Source organism: Poecile atricapillus, chromosome 30 (assembly GCF_030490865.1).
Source record: "Poecile atricapillus isolate bPoeAtr1 chromosome 30, bPoeAtr1.hap1, whole genome shotgun sequence".
Taxonomy (NCBI): domain Eukaryota; kingdom Metazoa; phylum Chordata; class Aves; order Passeriformes; family Paridae; genus Poecile; species Poecile atricapillus.
In genome coordinates this window covers 1,680,496-1,700,956 of record NC_081278.1, presented here as the reverse complement: position 1 = coordinate 1,700,956, position 20,461 = coordinate 1,680,496, and the positions used below count along the sequence as shown (strand labels likewise).

The 20,461-nt window shown below is 53.1% G+C and overlaps 1 long non-coding RNA gene and 1 pseudogene across 1 annotated transcript; both read left to right on the top strand.

Moving 5' to 3' along the window:
• Positions 1-20,461, top strand: part of LOC131589807 (uncharacterized) — a 583,542-nt pseudogene that overhangs the window by 397,471 nt on the left and 165,610 nt on the right.
• LOC131589911 (uncharacterized) lies at positions 10,030-11,485 on the top strand. Its single transcript, XR_009279880.1, has 3 exons — positions 10,030-10,718; positions 10,996-11,052; positions 11,354-11,485. It is a non-coding gene; the product is annotated as an uncharacterized LOC131589911 (long non-coding RNA).

Here is a 20,461-nt window from a genome sequence, read left to right as displayed (position 1 = left end):
CACACCGGACTCTTGAGGGGACTAATAATAGTCCTGGTGATGAGGAGCACCATGGAGAGCGGAAAGAATGCATGCTCCAAGTGTTACCATCCTCTCTATGACGGGGAGAGCCTTGGCTCACTAATCCGGGTACACACTAACATAAATTCCAAATGCTTCAACCACTCCCAGTTAACAACCTGCCAAGAGGGCGGGAAAGTATATTGGCTGGCAAAAAATACTGCTTCATTTAGGCAACGCCTACTGGGTGAATGCCCTATGGGAGAAGCATGGTTCTGTTTTGAGAAAGAAGGAATGAAGGACTTGATAAAGGAAAAACAACTAACAGAGATGCCTAAAAAGGACCAATTAGAGATACATGATGGGAAGAACTTATTCATAGATTTGGTAGAGAGAATCAGTAAAGAACTAAACATAACTAATTGTTGGGTTTGTGGGAGTACAAAGATGTCTGAATTATGGCCATGAGAAGGAATTAGTCTGGGACCATTGGAAATCCTCAAATGGAAACAAACAGAACCGAAATCCCAGCTCTTAATGAAGAGAGCTAAAGAGAGATGGGATTTAAAATCAAAAGTAATTGGTGAAGAGTGTATACTGAGAACAGGAAAAAGGTATACTACTCCGGTCGGAAGGATGGCGTGTAAAAGATATTTGATCATAAAGGATATGAGGACTAAGTGGATCCCACGAAAACCAGATACATATTGGGCAATTGAGAAGAAAAAGAAGGGCTGCATTTATCATGAGGGGTATAATCTCCATGAATGTGCAGACAAGGGAATAAACCCCTTTTGGGAAGTAAAGCAAATATCCAAATTTTGGGAACACCCCACACAGATAGCAGATGTTTTTTGGGAAGCCCCTGATCACTTGTTTTGGATTTGTGGGAATGTTGCTTACACTGTCCTTCCAAAGGATTGGACAGGGAGCTGTACAATAGGCATTATCAAGCCTGCCTTCTTCCTCCTACCTAAAGAGTCAGGGACAAGCTTGGGAGTTCCAGTATATGATGATCTGAAGAAATTAAACCGAAAAAGAAGGCATGTAATTGACATGGAAAGCACTCAGAAATGGAAGGGGAGAATTTGGACACCAGAGGAGATCATTAAAACTTATGGACCAGCAACATGGGCCCAGGACGGATCCTGGGGATACCGTACCCCAATTTACATGTTAAATCGGATTATTCGACTCCAAGCAGTACTTGAAGTAATCTCCAATCGAACAGCCTCAGCTCTCGATCATATAAATACTCAATTGGCACAAACCAGAACAGTTATCTGTCAAATTCGGTTGGCAGTAGACTATCTGTTGGCAGAAGAGGGGGGAATTTGTGGTAAATTTAACTCTTCTGAGTGCTGCTTGGAGATGGATGATAGGAGCGAGGTTATTAAAAACATATCCACAGAGATTCGTAAAATTGCTTATGTAGGGACTCAAGAATGGACTCCTCTACTAGATACCAGCTGGTGGGATGACTTTTGGTCATTTAAAGGAAAATGGTGGAAGAAGGTAGCTTTTGTAGCTGCAGCCGCATTAACAAGCCTACTGTTTCTACCCTGCCTGCTCCCCTGTCTAATCAGAGTAATCTCATCCACAATCCAAGCAAGTACTCAAATTTCAAAAACAACTAAGCACACTAAAATGATGGACATGGAAAGTCAACAAGAGGAACATAAATCAGCTAAGAAGGTCTATGACCAATACCAAAAACTGAAGAAATTCTATTTCCAGGAATCGGAAATTGCTAATTGATGCGGGCTTGAGCCCGATCAAAATATAAGAGGGGGGATATTGTTAAGAATAATTAGAATATTGTTTAACATATTACTGTTTGTAAACCCCTTACCTTGTACCCCTGTCCCAGGTTTACTTACCTTGTACCCCCTCTCCCAAGTTGCTGTACCCTGTGTTTCTTGTTCCGTGTTCAGCCAGGCCCTGCCCCCACTGCTCCTAGACTCCCACATGGCAACACTGTACCCCTGCCCCAAGTTGCTGTACCTTGTTCAGTTGGGCCCTGAGGAGGAGGATGACATAAGGACTTTTATGAAAATGAAAGAGACCAGAGACTCATGGGACGCACCCAGACTGGAAAAAACCCCGAGACAACGAGCCACACAAAAGGGAAGGAATAAAAACAGTACCATCTAACAAGGAAGACCCAGAGGAGTCCCCTGACTTCCCTCCAGAGGCCGACATAACCACGAGGGGACTCGACTGGGATGACACCCTAGGCTATGAGGCCAAGAGGATGAGTCTTCCCGGGGACTCCCGTGAGGAAGGAAGGCCCAGCTCTGCCCTAGTGACAAAGCTGCACGGATCCTCCTCTTCTGCGGTGTCCAAGTGGGAGCAGTGGTGGTGTGTGCGACCCCTCGGGCCCCCACCCCAGAGCTGTCCTGTTTAATAAAGGCCTTTTTAAAAGGAGCTGGTCTCCTGGCCCGTTCATCACACCACCATGGGGAGGGTGGCGATGTCTCCTCGAGCAGGGCTGCAGAGTCGCTGCTGCTGAAGAGGCCCTGGAGCCCACAGAAACAGCAGCAGAGTGGGCACAGGAACAGCAGCAGCCCAAACGTCGGCACCTGCACAGTGAGGCGTCCACAGCAGCCGGGTGCCAAACAGGGGGAGGCTGTGGGCACAGCTGCCTTTGGTTTGGCAAAAGGCTTCAGCAGAGTTGGCCACAATGGCTTTCTGTTCACTTGCAGCCTCACAGCAACACTTGGCAGCTTCAGATGCAGCCTGTGCCCCTGACTGACTTGGATGGCCGTGCTTGAGGGCGGGCTCGCCTTCCACACTCAGGTGTCCCAAGGCAGTGGCATTGGTGCCATCGTGAGAGAGAGACACTGATGGGGTTCGAGCCTTGTGCTACACCTGTCCTCCCTCTCTTCTGTGAAGGCATCTTAATGACAGATGCGTCAGCTCTGAAACTAAACCCTGGACTTGCTTAGAACAAAGGAAGGGGCAGCATGCGCTGAAAAAAAGCAGGGACTTACATGGCTCAGTTTTGCTCTCCACTTGGGGAACCACAGAATTCCAGAGCACTTTGTGTTGGGAAGTATCATAAACATCATCCAGTTCCAACCACCCTGCCATGGGCACAGGTGGTGTGCAGACACAATTGTCACTAGAATTGGAAGAACACTTTTCCATGTTGACCTTTTCTTCTCCTGGATTTCAAGCAAAGATGAAAAAATCATCTGGTGAATGACAGGTGAATATTGTAGCTCACAGAATTAGGAGCAGGAGTCTCCAGTGGCCCATGGTGTGTCCATTCAACCATTGTTAGATCACCCAGTTGGACTCAGCCCGGTGCAGCCTGGGCACAGGCACCAGGCTGGTCCATTTCAGCATCCCAAAGTCTTTGTGGCTCCCTGTGCACCCATTGCCTCCTGAATCCATTCTTGAATTCCCAGTTACTGCTGTGCAGGACATGAGAACACAGGAATAGCTTGTTTGGCTCATTCTTGCGTTCGCTGCTCCTGCCTAAAGGAATCATCAGGATTATATGCTGATGGAATGGTATAGCCAAAGAGCAAAGACTTTTTCTGTAATGTCTAAAACTAAAACCTTGTGTGACTCTTCAGACACTCTAAAATCCAGGGTGAAAATGACAGCTTTGGTATGTAAGAATCCTAGAAATTTTGACATGTGATTTTTCTAGTCAAGGATTTTAATGCCAGTGTGGAAACTACAAAAATATTAAAATTATTTTCATTAGCAACCCCTTTGAAATGGCATCAGGACACCTACAGGGGACAGGGTATGACACCAGGGACAGTACTTGGCAGTTCATGGCTTCAGATGTGGGAGATAAGTATTTTGCCTGGGTTCAACCTGAAGTTGAAGGATTCCCAGGGTTTTGATTGACTGGTCATTGCAGGTAAATTTAATAAATGCAAAAGGACGTAAAAGCACAATTTCTGGAGAATGTGCACTAGGGAGAAAATTGGGAGAAAACCTTGAACACAGCCAGCAGGCTCTGGAAAAATTTAAAAAAGTTAAAACTAAAAATAGATGTAGCTCTGTGATTGTCCAGGCAGGACTTTTTGTGTCTGGGGAAAATGTTTGCCTTGTATCAGCTGCACACAGACGGACATGCAGCAACTGAAGCCTTGAACATCAGAAAGTGGGCTAATGTTTGTCCCAGAAAAACAGACCGAAGATCAGACCGAAACATGACAGTGCCTCTGTACAATCTAACCATCCTAAGAAATTCAGCAGCTGATGGTGTTTTTGTGCTACTGCAAACTCCTTCCATGGAAAATATCATTCCAGGAAGGAGCAACATCATTTGACAGATAGCAAGAGTGGCCAGCAGTAGCTCCAGGAGCTCCAGCCAAGACCCCTGCAGGAAGGAGCACAGTCCCCAATGCACATGGGCTTTGGCTGCCCTCTGGCACAGAAGCCCACCAGGGGCACAGGTCTCTGGGGCAGGAGATGGGCACCAGCACTGTCAAGACTCAGGGGGGTGGCAGGTCTGTCTAGGTGGGGACTCTGCCACACCTGCTGATCTCAGTGCTGGCCAGGCCCCAGGGCTCAGAGCAGCATTCGTGCCCTGGCCCACACGTTCCTTGTCTGTGTCACACCTGCAAGTTTACAATGGCCATCAGCCAGGATGTGTCCAAAGGAGGCTGTGCCAGCTGTGCAAGGCCCCGTGCCCTTCCTGCTGCGGCTGCGTCGGCAGCCCTGGGGGCTTCTTCTGCTGCCCCGAGCCTGCAGAGCAGGGCAGCATTTGGTGATGGTTTGAGGCGTTCCTAAAGATCCTGTCGGGCTGTCTTAGACGCTTTGGGCAAGGGATTCCGTCCAACCTGGGCTACTCTGGGGGGGATGGGGGCGGCCCCAGGGCAGAGGGCAGTGTGTGCAAGGGCCCTTTGTGACATATGGTCACCATGGGATGGAAATGGACAGGGTGTCAAAGGGCCCTTTGTGACACGTGGTGACATAGGAGCTGGCGGTGACAGGGCCACACAACAGTGCTCGGTGCATGCGACGGGACAGGACACGCCAGAGTGGTGCTGTGAGGAGCCCCCGCACAGCGCACTCATTTGTGTCTGACCTGGAGCTTTTCCGAGGCTTTACTCCTACAGGTGACCTTGTGGAAAGACTGTGGGCCTTGGTGGTCGTGGCCTTCCCAAGGCTTTTCTTTTGCAGGTGCCTGCAAGGCCGGACTGTGGGACTTGGTAACCCAGAGCTTTCCTGAGGCATCTGCCATCCTTCTGGCCTGTGCCCTCAAGGTGAGACTGTGGGACGCGGTGACCAGAATCATTTAAGAGGAGTCTCCTGTCATTGTGGCAGAGCCCTCAAGAGCAGACTGCAGGACTTGCTGTCCTGTAGTCTTCCTGCAGCATCTCTACCGCAGGCGTCTTCAAGGCACAACTGCGGGATTTGTTGACTCAGAGTTTTCCCAAGGCATCTCTCTTTAAGGTGCCCTCAAGGCCAGACTCTAGCATGGCAGGCAGATTCCTCAGCCTATTCAAAGTGGTCAGGGGGAAAAGAAAGAAGGACACTGGAGCTGCTCCAGCACAACAGCCTGAAGAGCCGGAGCAGTTCCAGCCACTGCAGGATGGTGAGTGGCAGAGCTGGGCCACAGGGCTGATGGCTGCAACCAGCTTGGCCCCATCCCATCCCACCTGCTTTGGACATGCCCACAGACAGAATGGAAGAGGGGCCAGGGCTGCCCCACCCCCCACAGCAGCCCTGCTCCATCCCCTGGCACATCCCAGGGCTGTCCCTGCCTGGGGAGTGCAGGGCTGGGCTGTGTTCTCTGGCCTCTCCCACAGCCCCTCAGCTCTGGCTGCGCTCGCTCTTTGCCAGATGCGGCCATGGACCGGACACAAGAGCAGGATCCCTCCCGTGGCCGCTTCCGCAGAACGCTGAAGGTACCTGCAGCCATCCCCACCTGGTCTGGGCCTGCTGTCACTGCTCAGCGGAGAACTGCACTTTTAGTACTCCATGGAACATGCCTAGCTTCCCTTTGTTCTCCTGCAGATGTTCTGGAAGTCTGTGCCCACTCAGCGTAGAAAGAACAGTACCACAGCAACTGAGAGCACAGCCAAGCCTGACTCTGGGCTGACTGAGCTCCAGGCAGAGCCTGATGTCAGCCCAGATTCACCTGACCACTCAGAAAAGTTTGACACCTCAGTGACTGAAAATTGGGAAGAGGTTTTTCTCATGTCAATGACTGAGGATGTGGCCATCACAGACACTATCAGTGGAGAGACTCAGGGCCTGACAAAGACTGAAACCAGCCCTGATTTGGCTGAGCACTCAGAAGACTCTGACAGTGCAATGAATGATCACAGGGCAAAGGCTGACGTGGAAGTGACTGAGGACATGGCCATCACAAACTTCAGCACTGGTGTGGCCACCACAGACACTGTCAATGAAGAGACTCAGGGCATGACAAAGACTGAAACTAGCCCAGATTTGGCTGAGTGCTCAGAAGACTCTGACAGTGCAATGAATGATCACAGGGCAAAGGATGACGTGGAACTGACTGAGGACGTGGCCACCACAAACGCCAACACTGGAGTGGCTCAGGACATCGCAAATACTGACCCCATGCCCACTCCCACAATTATTCATGCTCCCTCTACAGATTTCTTTGAGGAGAGAGGATTTTCTTCTCAGCAGGTACCCAGCCTGGGGCTAGGGTTGGAGGCCTCCCAGGGTCGTGTGCCCCCTCAAGCCATGGCCACTGGGCCCCCTCAGCCTTTCAGGCCAGCACAGTGTGGTGGGAAGGGAAGCACTTCTTGGGGGAAGCTGGGGAAGCTGATCCCTTTTACAGTGCTCCAAGTCTTCCCCATGCCTCCTCCAGGTGCCAGCCATGGTGAAAAACATTCACCAGAGTCTCATGTCCCATGCCACTGTGGGTGCCAGGCTGGCCATGAACATTCTGAAGCTGGCTGAAAAACATCCTGTTGATGTGGTGCTGACCCTGCTGCACTGTGCCCCATCATGTGACAGGTATGGGGCCCACGTGCCTTGAGAACTCAGGGCTCACCAGCCTTTAGGGCCCATTGCCCTGCACAGTCTCTCCAATGGGGTCTGCCCAACAGGCAGAGAGGTCCAGGAGCCTCGGGCCCCTCTGTTTCTCCAGGCTGCTGCCAATGTTCCCTCCCTGCCCCTCAGGGCACTGGGGCTTTGTCACTTGGGCTCCCACAGCTGCATAGGTCATGGTGCTATGACTGAGACACCCCTGACACAGAGCTCTGATCCCACAGAGCTGCTGCAATGATGTGGAGAACTATCGCCTCGTCAGGACCAACAGTGGAGAAGGTGCTGGCAACACTGCTCTGTGTGATGGAGGACTGGCCTCTGCACAGCATGTGCACCTCCGATGGGGACAACAAGAAGGTTTTTTCCCTGGCTGTGAGTTTATGGGCCATTGCTCAGTCCCACATCACCTCTCCAGCAGCTCTCCACCCTCTCCCTGCCTCTGGGAGTGCTGGGCTGAAACCTGGGCTAGGGGCAGGCTCAGGGGACACCAGGCCCGCTGCTCCCCCTGTGTCTCCCCTTGGGCCCTGCCCCATGGACACCTCGGCACTGAGCGCTGTCTTTGGGTGCTTCTTTTGCAGGCAACTCTGGTGCTCTGGGTGATTATCCAAGTGCCTGAGTGCCACGAGGCGATGATCCTTTATTCCGCCCGCCTGTTTGTGGCTCTGCTGTTCCATGTTGTCATCACCACCCAGCAGATGCCACCAGTGGAAGTTGACATCTTCTGGAGAGCATGCCAGGAGGAACACCGCCTTCCCAGCAACCCCAACAGGTGCCAGTCCTCCTGTCCTTCCCATGCCTTTGTAGACACTGCCAGTTTTCCCAGTGTGACCTGGGCTTTGCTCTGCACACAGGTTTGCAGTGCAGGCCATGAAGGCTCTGCTCTGCTGTTTGCACTATGATAGTGAGTTGATGGCTATGGAGCGCAAGCGTGGCTGGGACACGCTGCTCTGTGCTGACACCCAGCACTATGCCGTGGGTCTGTTGGCCAGGTGAGTCCCCCTTCTCCCCGCTACCTCCAGCTTTTGTGCCCTGTGCCTGAGGTGTCCCCCACAGTCCTGTGGTCCTGGGTCAGAGGGTCACTGAGAGACGGCTGAGCAGACTGGAAAAGGCCGGGAGAGGATGCCCAGAAGGAGCCACCTCCCAAAGTACCCATAGTCCCTCCAGGGATGCTGAGGAAAGACCAGACCTCAGTGAGTTATTCCTAGGAGAGGTTTGCCCTCCCCACCTCAGGGTCTTGGTGCCTTTTTCCCCCCTTCCAGGGAGATGCACGGTGCCTCCCTATCCTTATGTTCTGGGATTGCACTCCGCCTGCTCCGGCTGCTCAGCGGGGAGGAGCCATGCTGGGATCTGCCCTTCCTGGCATTCCTTGTGGAGGTGAGCTTGATGGCCAGCACTACCTCACTGACCTGCCTCTCAGCTCTCTGCCCTTGCATAGCCACAGCTGCCTGGGACAGTGCCTGCTCCCTGTGCCGCTGCCTGGACCCAGCCCTGTGTGGTTCCAGGCTCCAGGTTCCAGCTGGGTACCCTCTCACTGCCCTGTGCCTTTCAGATCCTGGATTGCCTGGACTTGAGTGCATGTGGTGACAGCATCCTGGAGATCATGTCAATGCACCTGCAGAATGAGTGCAGGCAGAGGCGTCGCCTGGCACTCAGAGGCCTCATGGTGCTCAGCAAGGATCCCTCGATGGTGAGGACAGGGCAGCAGCTGAAGCTGTGCTGGGGAAAGCAGCTCCTTGTGCTGGCTGGGCTTCAGGAGCTGAGGCAGCTGCTCCCAGCTCTCCTGCCTCACCTGCCTGAGTGCTTTGGGACAGGCCTTTGGCCTCTGGGCCCGGCAGCAGCAGAGTGGGGTTGCAGTGCCAGGGCCGTTCATGGCTTCCCAGCACAGCCTTGTTTTCCACACAGGCCATAAGAATGTGCAGCCTGTCTCAAAGCCTTCTGGAGCTGCTGGGTGATGCAGACAGAGATGTGGTTGGCATGACCCTCCATGTGTTCACTAATATGCTCAAGAACAAAGACATCCTGATATCCAGTACCACTGCCCCAAAGCTGGCTGAGGCACTCCTGCTGCTCTTTGACCATGTAAGGCTCTGTGCCCCCAGCCACGAGCACTGGCTGCTGTACAAAACTTTGTGTTTTACAGATATTTGGGGCTTCACCCAGGTGAGCCTGGAGTAATTGGTATTAAGTTCTTTTTCTCTTCCTTTCCTCCAGGATCACAGCCATGTGCAGCTGCTCTCCCTTGACCTCTTCTTCAAGATGATGGACTTGGTAATGGATGAGGGAAAAAAGCCCCTGGAGAAGATTTTGAGCCAGAGCCTGATTCCCCTCTTCATCCACTGCCATGATGAGAACCAGCATGTGGCGAAGGTCAGGTTTTGTGTGATGCTGGTGCATCCCTGGCAGGGGCATTGGCTTCCTCATGCCCTAGAACCTCCCAGGCTGCAGCCTCCTCTGGGCCCTGTCACCCAGACAAGAGTCCTGCAGTGCCATCTCTGCTGCTCTCCAGGCCTCTCGGAAAGCGCTGATTCGAGTGGCCGAGTTCCTAAAGAGGAGGAATCTCAAGCAGCTGATGAAGAAGGAGCAGCTGTTGAACTTTGCAGAGTGTCTGGTAAGGACAGCCTGGAAGCCCCAGCCTCAGCCTGGAGAAGACCCTCGGCCCCAGCACTCAGTGTGTGGTGCTGGCATCTGTGCCCCTGCCCAGTGCCCCACCCAGGGGCGCCAGCCTGCGCCCCACACACCGCTCCCTTCCCTGGGCCGCACACGTTCTTCTCCAGGCTCCCGTGGCCCCGAGCCGGGTGCCAATGGAGCCCTTGGTATGCGGATAGAAAAACTCTATAACTCACAGAGTAGTTATGAGAGTAGGTATGAATTTATTCAGTGCTGAGGTGCATGGGGGATATCTCCTCCGAAAGCATGCACACCTTGGAGTCTTGTTTCTCCCTTTTTATTCTCTACAAACTAGGGCTACACAGTATGTCTAATACATATTCATTTGCTAACCCTGCCTGTCCCCGCTTCATACTAAAATTAGTTCCACGCCTATTTGCAGCTGCGCACTGCTCCTTGTTGGTCACTCTGGTGGTCGTCTGGAGGCCTTTGGGGCTGAAGTCACCAATTTTCCTTCAGCTGAAATTTTCACCTTGTCTTTTTGTGCATGCTCCTTTCAGTTCTTTTGAACCCTCTCTTTCCATTTCTTGTGGCTTAGGGGTCCAAAAGAATCCAAGGAACCCCCTCACCCTATGGTGCATTTATGCTTGCATCCTGTTTACGTATTCTAGCTCTTTATCTCATCCTGCAGTCTTTATTCTCTTCCTGCTCTTTTGGGAGCAGTCAGCATTTCACACGGGTTTTGTAGCCCCTTCTTTTACTCAGGGCAATTTTTATAAATGATTCCTAATTTCTCTGTTTCACCCTGGCCCAGTGGCGCTGTGGGCTGGGTCGGCACCGCGGCTCCCCGGGCAGCAGCCGGCCCTCTGCCCCCTCCAGAGCCCGGCGCCAGCGGCTGCTGGCCGGGCCTCAGGGCTGGGCGGGCACGGGAGGCCGGGGCTGGCCGCAGACAGCGCCCGGCCGAGGGGCAGAGCCCGCACCAACCCTTCCCTCCTGCCGCTCTCTCCAGCTGGCACAGGACGAGAGGCAAGCAGCTGAGCACCTGCGCCGGGCCCTGCCGTACCTGCAGAGCCCACAGGAGTCCCTGCGAGCGGCGGCCATCAGGTTCATCGGTGAGCCACGAGCCCGGGCTCCCTCCCCGCCCCGCCGCAGCTCGGCCCCAGCCCCGGCTGCTGCCCCGGCAGCGGCACCCGGGCCCGGCGCCCTGGAGCCCCGGCTGCCCTCGGGGCTGCTGCCGGCCTCTGGCAGCCGTGCCCTTGGGCTGAGTCAGGATGCGGCAAGGGCCCGGGCTGAGCCCTGCCGGGCCAGGAGGGCGTGTGGCCCCAGGGCTGGCAGCGCCGCTGGCAGGGAGCTGTGCCGCTGGGGCCCTGACAGGCTCTGTGTTCCCAGAGATGGTCGAGGTACCCATGAGGGGGCAGCAGGAAGAGCTCTAGGCCTTCAGTAAGGGTGAGTGAGTGCTGTCTGTGGGGGCTGGCGGGGGGAGCTGCAGTCTCTGCCCTGGCAACAGAGGGCTTTGCTCCCTGTGTGGACGAGGGGTGGTGTGGGCAGAGCACAGAGAGATTTCAGGGACGCGAAGCAGGGGGTTTGGTGGGTGTGGATTCGTGACCAGGACCTTGCAGCTGATCCCGTTGGCCACTCCCCTCCTGTAACTCTGGCAAGAGCAGGCTGGGATGGCCTTGGCAGGACATTCTCCTAGGATTCCCACAGATCCGGACTCTGATTGTGGCTCTGTTCCTCTCTCTTCCAGCCTTTTAAGCCCTGAGGAGGAATGACAGCCCTTCCCAGACAAACACAGTAGTTCAACTGATATTCAGTGAAAGAGCTGCAGAAGTAGGCTCATCTGCTGGCTCAGAAGAAACAGTGTTCATTTAAGACCTCCAGATGCCATGGACGATGAGAAGACCTTGACACCAGAAGAGACCAGCTGGAGCTCCAGGCACAGCTAATGACTGGCACAGCTGAGCCTGTGGGAAGCTCATGTGGCTTCAGCCCTCTCCCTGCCTGTAGATAGTTCCCTCCCTGCAGCCCTCAGACACTGCCTACTCCTTCTTTTTCCCTTCCACTCTCCCTCCTTTTTGACAGCTCCATCCCCCCAGCCCTCAGACTGTGCCACCCCCTTTTTTGCCTCTCAACTCATCCCTTTGCTTTGTCTTCCAGCAATAAACAGTTTGGCTTTTTCACTTAACCTGCATCTGTGTGGAGCTGAAGGGTCACAATTCTGGAGTTCTGTGACACAAATCCTGAGCCCTGAGACACGCAGGCCCCTCCTGCTGTTCTCTTCTGCACTGTGTTTTTTTCAGAGACGCAGAGGAACGAGCGCAGATCAGGCTGGATAGGTCCCTGTGCTGAAGGTCCAGTTCCACAACATTGTGGAGTTAAAGGTCTTGCTGAGTACCCTGAGCCTTGGATTTTGGAAGAGCCAAGCTGAGTATGCCCTGAACCCCGCTGTGAGGGGTTCTGTGTCAAGCATCCACAGATGGCAAAGGAGCTTAGAATGCCTGAGGCTTTCAAGAATAGCTTCCTGAAAGCACAGTAATGCTCCATCCCTGCTCAGGATCAGGAAGAGGGCAGAACCAGAGAGCATCTGGGCTTAACAGGGAGCTGTGGGTGTGTCTAAGAGCAAATGAAGCAGCAGCACAGTGGCCGAGACTCGGACGCACAACCGTGCTGGCGTCCAGAGCGCTGTCAGGCAGTGCCGGGATCCTGGGTTTGGTTCTGGGCCCCACAACTGAGGAACTGCAGCCCCTGCCTCAGAGCCTGTCAGAAAGCCAAGCAAGTGAGACCAGAGGGAGGGCATCCTTCCAGTCTCTCTTGGGCATGGCCGCAAAACAGCTCCTGCTCCTTCTTCCTCCGCCTCTGTTTGGGCCCTGCTGTTACAAACGGAGACAAGTTTAGACAAGTTCTGCCTTTGTCTCAGCTTTGTGGCAGCAGCTCATTTTGAGGCAGCCTGCACCCCAAATGTCTCTCATTCACAAGTTCTTAAGAATGGCTGATTAGGTTTATTATAAAATTAATTCTTTATTGAATTGACAAAGGATTAACAGACATCAGAGTTTAGATAGACCACTTAGTACATAGAACAAAACAAAAAGAGCCACTACTAGATCAAAAATACAGGACAATAAAAGGTACCTTGTTATAAATCCATATTGTGATACTGGCTTTTGCAAGTATTAAAATGAATGCTGTATGTTATATACTTTTGCAATGTCTTTTTCTCCTGCTTTAAGTTTTAGGCATAGGTGAAGAAGAATTTTGGACATTAGGGCAATGTCCTGTCTGTGCAAAGCAAGATAACCTCCAGGAAACAAATGAAGGGGCCCAGGCTGCTATCAACACTGACCGCCTGCAGAAGAAGGAAGCCCAGCCCAAATAAAAATGTGATAAAGGGAAATAAAATCTTTAAGACACATGCTCTAAAAAGGCGGATACAGGGCGTAGACATGCAAAATACTTTTTGGAAAAATATGAGTATGCATTAAAACCCCACAGCAGAATGGGATAAAAGGAGTGTTCCAAAGATACCAGGTGTGTTCCTGGCAATGCACCAGGATACCCTGGTTGTTTTAACCCTTTGCTTTATTATCTTTGTCTCCCAATTGTCTTTTTGTTTATATTAAACCTTTTATAATTTATTAAGTGAGTGAACCTCATTTTTCACAATAGGAAGGAGTTCTTCACAGAAAGGCTGATGGGGAATTGGAATGAGCTGGCCAGAGGGGAGGTGGTGGAGTCACTGTCTCTCTCCAGTGGTGTGGGGGAGTGACATCAATCTCTGTGCAATAACTGATTTTGCTTTAAAACAATTGCTTCAAAATTGCTTCCTGTTACACCATGAGTGTCTGTGCTGGTTTGTATTAGTTGATACTTGGTGAGGAGGGAAGAAGCCACCCATGCAAATGATTTTTCTAGGAGGGGGCTGCTAAGAACTTCCTCTGTGCTTAGCAAAACCAATAGCTGGCTGGCTCTGAGAACTGACAACCTATGAAACCATTTAGAAGCTGGATTCTCCTCTGTGAAATCCACATTTGAAAGACAGTCAAGCCGAGGAAAGCTCTCTGTTGTTTCCAGCTGTGAAGAGTTAACTGGGTGCTGGTCAGGCCGGCCCTGCTCCACCCTGGCCTGCACCGAGCCGGGCTCCGCCAGGCCCCCTTCACCACAGCCCGCACGGCCCCAGCGGCTGCCAAGCACAGGGAGGGGAAGCCATGGGCCTGCAGCTGAAATTGAAGGAAGCAGGGGCCTGGGACCAGCCATGTAGGCAGAACAGCCACAACTGTTCTGGCCGGGCCCCCTGAGATCTTGGCACAGCTCCAGGGCAGCCTGAAATTCATCACCATGGCTGCTTTTGGACCAGGCAAAAACCATCATGATCATCTGCAGGTCTGGGTGAGATATTAACTATTTCAGTGCACAGATGAGACCTGCAGACCTCGATCCTCCCCTTGGGTGAGAGAAAAGGACAGAGTGAGGACATGTAGAAGACAACATGAAGTCAGTAAAGAAGGAGTCAAGTCTCAGATGAAAGGAGAATGAGGAGATGCCTTAGTATTGGGGCTGAAAGTTCTTTTGGTAAGGCCATGGACATGGACTGTGATACACTAAAATATCCCTTAATTCATGAGAAAATATGGAGAGATGGAGTGTTCAAACTCTAAACATGGGCAGAGGCCTGTAAGAGACGGTCTGAAGTTTCCCTCATCTGCCTCATAAGCATTGCAAGAACAGAGACCAAGACCCTGAAGACCCCAAGGAACTTTGTGCAGGGGTTCTGGCCTGGTTGAGGTGGAAGCTTGCCAGGTGATGGTTTGCAGGTGTGCTTGTTGTGCTGTCAAGGTACACTGCCTTCATTCCTGCTGCTGAGCAGGGACTTGTAAGGAGCGGCCTGTTCTGTACCTTACACCTGCTTCCCAGAGCAAGGGGTCTCATCAAAATCGCCGAGGAATTTCCCCACCTCTTGGCCAGCTGCCCCTTGCTTTGAAACAGACTGTAAAAATGACTTTTCCAAGTTACTTTCTTTGAGAGAGATCTCCCCATGGAAGAAGACACCGGCGACCCTGTCTCGTCCGTTGGTAGCTATAACCCCCCCCCTTTTTTCTCTTGGCATTTTGCCTCTTTACCCCTCTCTCCCTCTCTCTCTCTCCCTATCCTCTATCGCATAACCCATGTTGTTTGCACTAAAATAAAGATGCATTACTGCTGTTGTGATTTAAACTGAAATCCCTTGGTGTCCGTTTTGCACTCTGAGATCAAACGAACCTCTCACGACTCCCACTTGTGTTAGCAGATCGTGACACTCGGGAGCAGGGTGACCCAAGGTGCAGCTTAGAGCAAATGCTCCACGGCACAAGGATATTGGTAGGCTCACGGTGGAGACAAGGATGAGGAGGAGATCTCCAGTGTGGGTTCCAAAGGCTTTTACTCCACTGGAGCATCCAGGGACTGAAGACCAAGAACACAACTGTGTGGGTTTTTATCTGGGGGAGGCCAGAGGGCGGGTACAAAATTTTAACCAACAGGAAGAAACTATGGGAGGAGTGGAAAGTTCCATTCAACAATACAATAGGGGAAACAAGGGGAGCAGAGTGCGTCACATGGGCCAATGGGACATTGGAGATTAGGGGATTTCCACAGGGGCGGTTCAGGTAGGAGGCTGGCCTAAGGGAAGACTGACAAATGGGTGTAATGACAGATGGGGAACATGAGAAAACAAGGGCTAGGCTTGAGGCAGGATTGACAGGTGGGTAGGAGGATACAAACCAGGAGCAAACCAATGACTTAGAGGAATAATTGGAGAAACCATTCAAACAAAGCAGACATCACAACAATAGAACTGTTAACCATTACAGGAGGTGGCATCTTCAAGAGGCTATGGCATGTGAGTGATCTCTTGCCACACTGACACTCATTGTTCTGCGTGGAAAGGGACATTGAGAACTTGCCTCCAGCATTCTCCATGGATCTCAAACTGTCATGTGCCAGGGCATCCAGATAATCCATGTTCTGATATCAATCTAGATGGGAGCACAGATCAGAACCCTTTCCATGGTGCCCCCAGTGGAGCCACGTCCGCCTTTGTCTATCAGGAAACGGGATGTGGAAAAAGCGGGCAGGTGCCACCCTGCTCTATTTGTGTGCCAGGCATGAGCCTCAAGTGTTTCTTGTTTCTTAGCTAATTTCTCCCTGGCTCCTCTTTAACACGAGCAAGAGAATAGCATTGCACAGACCAGTTTGACAAATAAGGCTTGTGCACGACTGAATGCTTCCACTAAATTAAAAAACCAATGTGCTTGAAAGCCGACCTTCTGTTTGCTCAGGCCTCCTCACCTCTGTAGGTGAGGTGACTTTATGCTGCTGGTATGTGGGTTTTAGGAGTATGTGGGTTTTTATCTGTGATAGAGGTGAGGAAGTGTTGAACTCATTCCAATGAGCTGGCCAAAGCAGTGACTTTAGTGTCTCTTTGGCTGGGAAGTAGCACCAGCCTTGTTGAATGCAGGCAGCAGCATGAGCAGGGCTCCTCCAGCAGCAGGGACACGCCACAAGCCAGGAGGGGACCATGGCACCAGAGGGGACCGTGGCACCAGAGGGGACTGTGGCACCAGAGGGGACTGTGGCACCAGAGGGGACCGTGGGACCAGTGGGGACTGTGGCACCAGAGGGGACCGTGGGACCAGTGGGGACCGTGGCACCAGAGGGGAACATGGGACCAGTGGGGGCTGTGGCACCAGAGGGGACTGTGGCACCAGAGGGGACCATGGCACCAGCCGTGCCCAAGGCCTGAAAAGGGTGGCAAAGTCAGGTGGTGCTGCCTGCCTGCATGAACAGCTCAGGCAGGGCGTGGTGAGGAGCCAGGTCTGGGGGCCATCCAAAGAGTCCTGCCAAGAGCAAATGGTTCTAATATTCTCTCTGGGAAAAAAAAAGGAGCAATCTTTAGAGTGAACTGGTGCTAATAAATATTTGCTCACATATGGTGGGGTTTCTCTGCAAATGGGCTTTGATGGGAAATTTCTGACCACATTTAGTTTTGCTCTTTAAGTTGAGCACCTGAGTAGCTTTGTTGAGGAGTGGAGAATAGTTTGTAGCTCAGTGTTTTCTCAGGAGGAGCCTTACATTTAGCACAGGAGGAAGGTAAGGCAAAGGTTTAAAAGCTTTCCCCTCCTGAAGTGACGCACTTTCCGAGGAGTCTGTCAGGAGAATTCCCCTCAGCCACTGCCAGGGCTGTTTTCCTCCTCTGCAGACTCAGGATTCTGGGAGTTCCAGAAGCCTCAGTTCACACGGTATTTTCCTCTGAATATTTCTTGTTGTGCAGTACACAGGGAGAATATTTCATGCTAGATTCTCCTCTGGGCTTTGAGGTGAATCTCAGTAATTCTGTTGATTTTCATGTCCAGATGAACTTCTTGTAAATGGGAAGGAAAAGGGAAGAGGTACCATGGAAAATTAATTGCTCAAAATTTGAGTGGCCCAACCACACTAAAAATGAAGTCTAAACTGAAAAAAACTTTTATTTTTTTTTTTCCTTGGTAGGTGGGGTAAAACATGAAGTGTAAATAAAGTTCTTTGAAAAGGTTCAGCCAGCACCCAGCTGTATGAAAATCAAAAGAGCAAGGGATAAGACAGGGCATGGGAAGAATCTTCAGCCCTTCCTGTTGAAGGTAAAAGAGTAGGAAAAGTGCCTCTGGCTGTTACCCACAGGTAACGTGTTATTGGTAGCCAAGAGCAGGTGCCCCAAGCTGTTGGTGGCCCAAGCCCTGCCATGGCTGGCCCACTTTCAGTCCTAACTGGACCAGGGTGGCCGGCTTGGGAGGGGAGGAGGTGGGGGGATCTCAGGGGGCTTCCTCTTCACAGCCGGGCTGGGGGGCCGTGGGGGAGGCACAGAGTGCTGGTGCTCTGCTTTCCAGGTCGACACCTGCTTCTGAGGCCATGTCTGAGAGCTGTCAAACGAGGCAGTCTCTGGGCTCCCTGGGGGCGAGGAAGAGTCACGCCTTCTTGGCTGGTATGCTGGAGCTGCAGCAGGGTGACTGTGGAGAGAGGAGGTGGCTGAGGCCCCCAGATGCCACTGGCACACAGGGGCCCTCCTGCACAGCAGGGCTCAGAGCAGCCAAGGCTCCCCAGCACGGCTGGAGCTGCTGGCACACCTTGGCCCAGCTGGACAGCTGCCCCTCAAGGCCCCGGTGAGCAGGGGATGGCTCTGGGCAGGGTCCCTGAGCAGGAGCAAACAGAGCACCTCTGCCTTTCAAGGGCAATCTCGTCCCCGCTCTTTCTCCTGCCCATCTTGCTTTGCCTCTGCCTGCTGCTCCTGGGGCTGCTCTTGGCCAGGCAGCCTCAGTGGAGCCAGCACTGGCTGCAGCCCAAGTGGGCATCCCGGGACAAGGAACAGCAATTAAGAGGCCAATGAAAGGCCTGGGCAGCAGCAGAACTCTCAGCAGAGTTATTTGGGCAACCACTGACTACCCACAAGTGCACAGCGGCCTCACTGGGAATGTTTCCTGACTATGCGCAGCCTTTCAAGAATCTGGAGGGTGGGGATGAACAACAGCTTACCGTTTCTTGTTCTTCCACCACCAGAATCCAACATAGCACAGGACCATGGAGAGTGGCACTGTGAACAGTGTCACGACTGTGCCTATCATGCAGGACTTGCGCACATCCTGCGGGCAGAACACTCTTGGGGCGCTCGGTGGATTCTCAGCATTTATATTGGATCTGCCAAGCGCATCTGTGGGAGCAATGGGCAGTGTGAGCCTGTGCCGTGCTGCACTCCTGAGCTGGCAGCACACTGGATATGGCCAGGACATTCTCTGTTTCCCCCAGAGCTGGGGCCTGCAGGCACCTTGCCAGCCCTTGGCACAGACTGTGCCACCCAACAAAGCCCAGAAGGCCGAGAGCAGAGCCCTGGACAGCACAGCTGCTTGGGCAGTGGCTCCTTCCAGGGACATGGGCCAAACCCATCCCTGAGCAGCCACTGCCACCCCTGACCCTCCCTGCTCTGTGACAGCTCCCCCAGCCCAAGGGGACAGAGCCAGGCCCTGTCAGGAGCCAGTGCAGCCCCTGCCCAGTTGGGAGCCAGGGCTGGCTGTGGCCCTGGGCTCACGGCAGGGCTCCCACTCGGGGCTGCTCCTGTGTCTTGGGCCTCTGGATGCTTAGGGCCAGCTCCAGGAGCAGCTGCTGGGGGAGAGATGTTGGTGCACAAGTCTCGATTCCCAGGGGCTGGGAATGAGCTCCAGAGGCCTGGAAGCCGCGGCACCTCCAGCTTTGGCTGCTGCTGGGCCATGCAGGCCCTGAGGGAAGAGCAGCTGCCACACAACCCTGCCGAGGGAGAGCCCAGCACAGCAATTACCTCCTGTGCCTGAGCCTGGCATCTCCTCCTTTCCTGCATCAGGAGCTGGCACAGGGCCCTTCCTTCCTCTAGCATATGCCATCATCTGCACAAGCATCTGCTCCAGCACTTGAGAAAGGAAAAGGGAGAGCTGGATAAGATAGAACTGTTCGCCATTAGGGAAAGTGGTATCTTTAGGAGGCAATACTTGTCAAAGTCATGGATAAGGGTCAGGAAAATACCCAGGTTATTGGGGCTGGGCCAGGGCTCTCCCTCCTCCAAACAGCCCCCACACCTGATCTACCCCAAGATCAAGAAATTTCAGGGGATCTCAGGGTGTGCATGGCCCATGCTGCAGTTTGGGCTCCCTGCCTGCTGATGCCAAATGCCTTCCTGCAGAGGCTGGGGAGAAGCTGCAGCCAGGCCAGGTTGGGAAACAGCCCAGCAGGGCATGAAAGCAGCAGCAGGGCAGCAAGGCTGCCATGGATCCCTTCCTGCTGTGCCGGGCACAGCGTGTCCAGATGTGCAGAGAAAGCTCCCGGCTGCTGAGTGTCAGGAGAAGGCTGAGGGACATGGACCCACCACGGCGTCTCTCCAGATCACTCAGCATCTTGTCCAGAAGTTGGGATGCCTCCAGGGATTTCTTGTCTTCTATGTCTTGGCTCTTCCATCTAGGAGGACCTTAATGGAAAGTAGTTCCATTTCTCCTTCAGTCCAGAGTGGCAGTGAGTGCACCTGAGTTCCTGGTGCCCTCCAAGGCACTCCCTCCTCTCTGCCTTCCATTCAGGAGCATGGGCAGGGGAACCATGTGCCTGCAGTGTCCCCACACTGGGATGGAAGGAGCCCCTTACATGGCAGTCAGGGGAGAAAAAACTCCCTGGAGCTGCCAGCAGCTCTGAACTGAGCCCCAGGCAGGGCCAAGGCTTTGCAGCAGCAATGAGAGCAGCTCGGTCTCCCTGGGGCTGGCAAAGGAACCATGCAAGGCACAGCCCTGGGACTCAGCCCTGGGCCCAGCCCCTTCCTCTCTGCTCTTCTCTGTGGCTGCACAGAGCACATGAAAGGAGACACTGGCATTGCACATGGCAAGAGATTGACAGCTAAATGCTCCTTCCTCCCATTGACAGCAATGCTGTAGGACCACACAGGGCTCCAGAAGGGAGCGGGGCGATGTTTCCAGAATCCATCAACCTTCAGACTCTTAAGGGAAATGGCATGAGAGTGAGCTCTTCCCACACTCACACTGATAATTCTATGGAGAAAGGGACATAGAGAACTTGCCTCCAGCAATCTCCATGGGTCTCAAAACATTATGTGCCAGGGCTTTCAGATTTTCCATGTCACGATCCCAATCTGGAAGGGAGCACAGATCAGAACCATTCCATGTTGCACTGGGATCCCCTTCTGCCTTAGGGAACTGGGCACTGCAAGGGGGTTGGGGAAGGCCATGGGTGCCAGATGTCAATGGACATGGCCAAAGCTGCAGAGGGGCCTGGGGAGCTCTAGACTGGCCTTGGACACTCTCAACAGCTTTTCCATGCT